Here is an 8,895-nt window from a genome sequence, read left to right on the forward strand (position 1 = left end):
CTTCTCTCTCTCCTCCCATTACCAGCCTTCAAAACCAGCAGAGTGAGACCCATTACCAGCCTTCAATACCAGCAGAGTGAGACCTGTGTTACAGCCTCGTTGGATATCCGTCAGGGACCCAGACCAGACCAAAGAGGTGAGACAACCAAGAACTCTGACTTCAGTACCTACTCAGACATCAATACCAGCAGAGTGTGAGACATATACCAGCCTATCAATACCAGCTATTAAGACCTATACCAGCCATCAATACCAGCAGTGTGAGACCCATTACCATCCATCAATACCAGTAGAGTGAGACCCATACCAGCCTTCAAAACCAGCAGTGTGAGACCCATTACCATCCATCAATACCAGCAGAGTGAGACCCATTACCAGCCTTCAATACCAGCAGTGTGAGACCTATTACCAGCCATCAAAACCAGCAGAGTGAGACCTATACCAGCCATCAATACCAGCAGAGTGAGACCCATTACCAGCCATCAATACCAGCAGAGTGAGACCCATTACCAGCCATCAATACCATCAGAGTGAGACCTATACCAGCCATCAATACCAGCAGAGTGAGACCCATTACCAGCCTTCAATACCATCAGAGTGAGACCCATTACCAGCCTTCAATACCAGCAGAGTGAGACCCATTACCATCCTTCAATACCAGCAGAGTGAGACCTATACCATCCTTCAATACCAGCAGAGAGTGAGACCCATTACCAGCCTTCAATACCAGCAGAGTGAGACCTTACCATCCATCAATACCAGCAGAGTGAGACCCATTACCAGCCTTCAAAACCAGCAGAGTGAGACCTATACCAGCCATCAATACCAGCAGAGTGAGACCCATTACCATCCTTCAATACCAGCAGAGTGAGACCTATACCAGCCATCAATACCAGCAGAGTGAGACCCATTACCAGCCATCAATACCAGCAGAGTGAGACCCATTACCATCCTTCAATACCAGCAGAGTGAGACCTATACCAGCCATCAATACCATCAGAGTGAGACCCAGACCGCTGCTAAATGACTTAAATGTAAATGTAAATGTAAATGACCTATACCATCCATCAATACCATCAGAGTGAGATCTATACCAGCCATCAATACCAGCAGTGTGAGATCTATACCAGCCATCAATACCATCAGAGTGAGATCTATACCAGCCATCAATACCAGCAGAGTGAGATCTATACCAGCCATCAATACCATCAGAGTGTGAGACCTATACCATCCATCAATACCAGCATAGTGTGAGACCTATACCATCCATCAATACCAGCAGAGTGTGAGACCCATACCATCCATCAATACCATCAAAGTGTGAGACCTATACCATCCATCAATACCAGCAGAGTGTGAGACCTATACCAGCCATCAATACCAGCAGAGTGAGACCTATACCAGCCATCAATACCAGCAGAGTGAGACCTATACCAGCCATCAATACCAGCAGAGTGAGACCTATACCAGCCATCAATACCAGCAGAGTGAGACCTATACCATCCATCAATACCAGCAGAGTGTGAGACCTATACCAGCCATCAATACCAGCAGAGTGTGAGACCTATACCATCCATCAATACCATCAGAGTGTGAGACCTATACCATCCATCAATACCAGCAGAGTGTGAGACCTATACCAGCCATCAATACCAGCAGAGTGAGACCTATACCATCCATCAATACCAGCAGAGTGAGACCTATACCATCCATCAATACCAGCAGAGTGAGACCTATACCATCCATCAATACCAGCAGAGTGAGACCTATACCATCCATCAATACCAGCAGTGTGAGACCTATACCAGCCATCAATACCATCAGAGTGAGACCTATACCATCCATCAATACCAGCAGAGTGAGACCTATACCATCCATCAATACCAGCAGAGTGAGACCTATACCATCCATCAATACCAGCAGAGTGAGACCTATACCATCCATCAATACCAGCAGAGTGAGACCTATACCATCCATCAATACCAGCAGAGTGAGACCTATACCATCCATCAATACCAGCAGAGTGAGACCTATACCATCCATCAATACCAGCAGAGTGAGACCTATACCATCCATCAATACCATCAGTGTGAGACCTATACCAGCCATCAATACCATCAGAGTGAGACCTATACCATCCATCAATACCATCAGAGAGTGAGACCTATACCATCCATCAATACCAGCAGAGTGAGACCTATACCATCCATCAATACCATCAGAGTGAGACCTATACCAGCCATCAATACCATCAGAGTGTGAGACCTATACCAGCCATCAATACCATCAGAGTGAGACCTATACCATCCATCAATACCATCAGAGTGAGACCTATACCAGCCATCAATACCATCAGAGTGAGACCTATACCAGCCATCAATACCATCAGAGTGAGACCTATACCATCCATCAATACCATCAGAGTGAGACCTATACCAGCCATCAATACCATCAGAGTGTGAGACCTATACCAGCCATCAATACCATCAGAGTGTGAGACCTATACCAGCCATCAATACCATCAGAGTGAGACCTATACCATCCATCAATACCATCAGAGTGTGAGACCTATACCAGCCATCAATACCATCAGAGTGAGACCTATACCATCCATCAATACCATCAGAGAGTGAGACCTATACCAGCCATCAATACCATCAGAGTGAAACTGATACCATTATTGATCAGGGAGGACAAGGTATTACAGCTGTGATTGTATCAGTTATTATGTTTGTTTTTTACTTTCGTCTGTATTCTTTCATTCACGCAATTTACCTTTTAATAATAATAACAATAGTTATTTTAAAATGTTGTTTTTAAGCTCAGAGAATATATTTAAATATCTTTTGATATAGTTTCAGTTTGGAAGTTTCATTGTTGGTTTATCATTGTAATTCATGCTTGCAGTTTATTGATGTGTTTTAAAAGTAATTCTCAATAAATATTGATTCAGTTTCATTAGATTTGATTTCATTATTTAATTCTCTCCCTCTATGTCGGGGGTATTGAACTCTGAACTCTGACCCTACGAGGTTCTTAGCCTGCTGGTTCTCTGTTCTACCTGATCATTAATTACACCCACCTGGTATCACAGGTCTTAACCAATCCCTGATTAGGAAGAGGGGAACAATGAAAAACACAATGGAACTGGCTTGGAGGACCAGAGTTGAGGACACTATGGTCTCTTCCAGTTCAATGTCATGTCATTCAGTCTGACGAGGCTCCAGCAACCTCTCAGGGAGGTCTGTGTTTGGGGGTGTGGCTTAAAAGCTTAGTAGGTGTGGTTTATAGGTTAGTAGGTGTGGTTTATAGGCTTAGTAGGTGTGGTTTATCTGTTGGTAGGTGTGGCTTTTAGGCTTCGTAGGTGTGGTTTATAGGTTAGTAGGTGTGGTTTATAGGTTAGTAGTTGTGGTTTATAAGTTAGTAGGTGTGGCGTATAGGCTTAGTAGGTGTGGTTTATAGGTTAGTAGGTGTGGTTTATAGGTTAGTAGGTGTGGCTTATAGGCTTAGCAGGTGTGGTTTATAGGTTAGTAGGTGTGGTTTATAGGCTTAGTAGGTGTGGTTTAGAGGTTAGAAGGTGTGGTTTATAGGTTAGTAGGTGTGGCTTATAGGTTCGTGGGTGTGGCTTATAGGTTAGTGGGTGTGGTTTATATGTTAGTGGGTGTGGTTTATGGGTTAGTAGGTGCGGTTTAGAGGTTAGTAGGTGTGGTTTATAGGTTAGTAGGTGTGGCTTATAGGTTAGTAGGTGTGGCTTATAGGTTAGTAGGTGTGGCTTATAGGTTAGTAGGTGTGGCTTGGTAGGAGGCCAAAGGTGTCCGCATGCTTCCCAGAAGAAACAGTTCAGAAGAGTTTGTGGACATATTATGACCAACAAAATATGTAAGTTGCATTTTAAATTTCGGTAAGGGTTTTGATGGCTGTTCGAACAAGTTTGGTAAATAATGCCCTACAGTCTCCTCAATGTTAACTACAGTCTCCTCCATGTTAACTACAGTCTCCTCCATGTTAACTACAGTCTCCTCCATGTTAACTACAGTCTCCTCCATGTTAACTACAGTCTCCTCCATGTTAACATGTTACAGTCTCCTCAGTCTCCTCCATGTTAACTACAGTCTCCTCAATGTTAACTACAGTCTCCTCCATGTTAACTACAGTCTCCTCCATGTTAACTACAGTCTCCTCCATGTTAACTACAGTCTCCTCAATGTTAACTACAGTCTCCTCAATGTTAACTACAGTCTCCTCCATGTTAACTACAGTCTCCTCCATGTTAACTACAGTCTCCTCCATGTTAACTACAGTCTCCTCCATGTTAACTACAGTCTCCTCCATGTTAACTACAGTCTCCTCCATGTTAACTACAGTCTCCTCCATGTTAACTACAGTCTCCTCCATGTTAACTACAGTCTCCTCCATGTTAACTACAGTCTCCTCCATGTTAACTCCATGTTAACTACAGTCTCCTCCATGTTTAACTACAGTCTCCTCAATGTTAACTACAGTCTCCTCCATGTTAACTACAGTCTCCTCCATGTTAACTACAGTCTCCTCCATGTTAACTACAGTCTCCTCAATGTTAACTACAGTCTCCTCCATGTTAACTACAGTCTCCTCAATGTTAACTACAGTCTCCTCCATGTCTCCTCCATTTAACTACAGTCTCCTCCATGTTAACTACAGTCTCCTCCATGTTAACTACAGTCTCCTCCATGTTAACTACAGTCTCCTCCATGTTAACTACAGTCTCCTCCATGTTAACTACAGTCTCAGTCTCAATGTTAACTACAGTCTCCTCCATGTTAATACAGTCTCCTCCCACAGTCTCCTCCATGTTAACTACAGTCTCCTCCATGTTAACTACAGTCTCCTCCATGTTAACTACAGTCTCCTCCATGTTAACTACAGTCTCCTCCATGTTAACTACACAGTAAACAGTCTCAATGTTAACTACAGTCTCCTCCATGTTAACTACAGTCTCCTCCATGTTAACTACAGTCTCCTCCATGTTAACTACAGTCTCTCCTCCATGTTAACTACAGTCTCCTCCATGTTAACTACAGTCTCCTCCATGTTAACTACAGTCTCCTCCATGTTAACTACAGTCTCCTCCATGTTAACTACAGTCTCCTCCATGTTAACTACAGTCTCCTCAATGTTAACTACAGTCTCCTCCATGTTAACTACAGTCTCCTCCATGTTAACTACAGTCTCCTCCATGTTAACTACAGTCTCCTCCATGTTAACTACAGTCTCCTCCATGTTAACTACAGTCTCCTCCATGTTAAGTCTCCTCAATGTAACTACAGTCTCCTCAATGTTTAACTACAGTCTCCTCCATGTTAACTACAGTCTCCTCAATGTTAACTACAGTCTCCTCCATGTTTAACTACAGTCTCCTCCATGTTAACTACAGTCTCCTCAATGTTAACTACAGTCTCCTCAATGTTAACTACAGTCTCCTCCATGTTAATGTCTCCTCCATGTTAACTACAGTCTCCTCCCATGTTAACTACAGTCTCCTCAATGTTAACTACAGTCTCCTCCATGTTAACTACAGTCTCCTCCAGTTAACTACAGTCTCCTCCATGTTAACTACAGTCTCAGTCTCCATGTTAACTACAGTCTCCTCAATGTTAACTACAGTCTCCTCCATGTTTAACTACAGTCTCCTCCATGTTAACTACAGTCTCCTCAATGTTAACACAGTCTCCTCCATGTTAACTACAGTCTCCTCCATGTTAACTACAGTCTCCTCAATGTTAACTACAGTCTCCTCCATGTTAACTACAGTCTCCTCCATGTTAACTACAGTCTCCTCCATGTTAACTACAGTCTCCTCAATGTTAACTACAGTCTCCTCCATGTTTAACTACAGTCTCCTCAATGAAACTTTAGTCTTAACTACAGAACTACACATGTTTAACTACAGTCTCCTCCATGTTAACTACAGTCTCCTCCATGTTAACTACAGTCTCCTCAATGTTAACTACAGTCTCCTCCATGTTTAACTACAGTCTCCTCCATGTTTAACTACAGTCTCCTCCATGTTAACTCCTCCAGTCTCCTCCATGTTAACTACAGTCTCCTCAATGTTAACTACAGTCTCCTCAATGTTAACTACAGTCTCCTCCATGTTAACTACAGTCTCCTCCATGTTAACTACACAGTCTCCTCCATGTTAACTACAGTCTCCTCCATGTTAAAGTCTCTCCATGTTAACAGTCTCCTCAATGTTAACTACAGTCTCCTCCATGTTAACTACAGTCTCCTCCATGTTAACTACAGTCTCCTCCATGTTAACTACAGTCTCCTCAGTCTCTACAGTCTCCCATGTTTAAACAGTCTCCTCCATGTTAACTACAGTCTCCTCAATGTTAACTACAGTCTCCTCCATGTTTAACTACAGTCTCCTCCATGTTTAACTACAGTCTCCTCCATGTTAACTACAGTCTCCTCCATGTTAACTACAGTCTCCTCCATGTTTAACTACAGTCTCCTCCATGTTTAACTACAGTCTCCTCCATGTTAACTACAGTCTCCTCCATGTTTAACTACAGTCTCCTCAATGTTAACTACAGTCTCCTCATGTTAACTACAGTCTCCTCCATGTTAACTACAGTCTCCTCCATGTTAACTACAGTCTCCTCCATGTTAACTACAGTCTCCTCCATGTTAACTACAGTCTCCTCAATGTTAACTACAGTCTCCTCCATGTTAACTACAGTCTCCTCCATGTTAACTACAGTCTCCTCAATGTTAACTACAGTCTCCTCCATGTTTAACTACAGTCTCCTCCATGTTTAACTACAGTCTCCTCCATGTTAACTACAGTCTCCTCCATGTTAACTACAGTCTCCTCCATGTTTAACTACAGTCTCCTCCATGTTAACTACAGTCTCCTCCCATGTTAACTACAGTCTCCTCCATGTTAACTACAGTCTCCTCCATGTTAACTACAGTCTCCTCCATGTTTAACTACAGTCTCCTCCATGTTTAACTACAGTCTCCTCCATGTTAACTACAGTCTCCTCCATGTTTAACTACAGTCTCCTCAATGTTAACTACAGTCTCCTCAATGTTTAACTACAGTCTCCTCCATGTTAACTACAGTCTCCTCCATGTTTAACTACAGTCTCCTCCATGTTTAACTACAGTCTCCTCCATGTTTAAGTCTCCTCCAGTCTCCTCCATGTTTAACTACAGTCTCCTCCATGTTAACTACAGTCTCTTCCATTTAACTACAGTCTCCTCCATGTTTAACTACAGTCTCCTCCATACAGTCTCCTCCATGTTTAACTACAGTCTCTCCTCAATGTTAACTACAGTCTCCTCCATGTTTACAGTCTCCTCAATGTTAACTACAGTCTCCTCCATGTTTAAGTCTCCTACAGTCTCCTCCATGTTAACTACAGTCTCCTCCATGTTTAACTACAGTCTCCTCCATGTTTAACTACAGTCTCCTCAATGTTAACTACAGTCTCCTCCATGTTAACTACAGTCTCCTCCATGTTTAACTACAGTCTCCTCCATGTCTCTTCCATTTAACTACAGTCTCCTCCATGTTAACTACAGTCTTTAACTACAGTCTCCTCCATGTTTAACTACAGTCTCCTCCATGTTTAACTACAGTCTCTCCATGTTAACTACAGTCTCCTCCATGTTTAACTACAGTCTCCTCCATGTTAACTACACCATGTTAACTACAGTCTCCTCCATGTTAACTACAGTCTCCTCCATGTTTAACTACAGTTAACTACAGTCTCCTCCATGTTTAACTACAGTCTCCTCCATGTTTAACTACAGTCTCCTCCATGTTAACTACAGTCTCCTCCATGTTAACTACAGTCTCCTCCATGTTTAACTACAGTCTCCTCCATGTTAACTACAGTCTCCTCCATGTTAACTACAGTCTCCTCCATGTTTAACTACAGTCTCCTCCATGTTTAACTACAGTCTCCTCCATGTTAACTACAGTCTCCTCCATGTTAACTACAGTCTCCTCCATGTTTAACTACAGTCTCATGTTAACTCCATGTTTAACTACAGTCTCCTAACCATGTTAACTACAGTCTCCTCCATGTTAACTACAGTCTCCTCCATGTTTAACTACAGTCTCCTCCATGTTTAACCATGTTAACTACAGTCTCCTCCATGTTAACTACAGTCTCCTCAATGTTAACTACAGTCTAAACACAGTCTCCTCCATGTTAACTACAGTCTCCTCCATGTTAACTACAGTCTCCTCCATGTTAACTACAGTCTCCTCCATGTTTAACTACAGTCTCCTCCATGTTAACTACAGTCTCCTCCATGTTAACTACAGTCTCTCCCTCAATGTTAACTACAGTCTCCTCCATGTTAACTACAGTCTCCTCCATGTTAACTACAGTCTCCTCCATGTTAACTACAGTCTCCTCCATGTTAACTACAGTCTCCTCCATGTTAACTACAGTCTCCTCAGATCTGGATGTTAGTCTCCTCATGTTAACTACAGTCTCCTCTGAACTGAAACAGAGACTACAGTCTCCTCCATGTTTCAATTGTCTCCTCCATGTTTTAACTCCTCTTATCTCCCAATTTCAATGAGTCTTTGTTTAAACAGTCTCCTTGAACATGTTAAACAGTCTCCTCCATGTTTAACTACATCTCTTTCACAGTCTCCTCCATGTTAAACAGTCTCCTCCATGTTAACTACAGTCTCCTCCATGTTAACTACAGTCTCACAGAACATTATAAACTCTGAAAACGTAATTTTATTCCAAAAGAGAATTACAGGTATATTCTCCAACTATAAATCAGACATTAACAGAGCTTCTCCATAGTAAATCCATACCAATAAAATGTAGACATGTTCAAATGGTGAATACAAATTACATTGTAAAAGAAGACACAAAA

The 8,895-nt window shown here is 42.2% G+C and overlaps 1 long non-coding RNA gene across 3 annotated transcripts; it reads right to left on the reverse strand.

Moving 5' to 3' along the window:
* Positions 1-1,326: 1,326 nt before the first annotated feature.
* On the reverse strand, positions 1,327-2,889 carry LOC127922767 (uncharacterized). Of its 3 annotated transcripts, none has more exons than XR_008112192.1 (4): positions 2,569-2,889; positions 2,097-2,533; positions 1,800-1,832; positions 1,327-1,599 (listed from the first exon to the last, which is right to left on the reverse strand). It is a non-coding gene; the product is annotated as an uncharacterized LOC127922767 (long non-coding RNA). The 3 variants fall into 3 exon arrangements; XR_008112191.1 differs by having other exon boundaries at positions 2,097-2,298; positions 2,332-2,889; XR_008112190.1 differs by having other exon boundaries at positions 2,097-2,889.
* Between the last annotated feature and the right edge of the window lie 6,006 nt (positions 2,890-8,895).

Source organism: Oncorhynchus keta, unplaced genomic scaffold, assembly GCF_023373465.1.
Source record: "Oncorhynchus keta strain PuntledgeMale-10-30-2019 unplaced genomic scaffold, Oket_V2 Un_contig_27006_pilon_pilon, whole genome shotgun sequence".
Taxonomy (NCBI): Eukaryota; Metazoa; Chordata; class Actinopteri; order Salmoniformes; family Salmonidae; genus Oncorhynchus; species Oncorhynchus keta.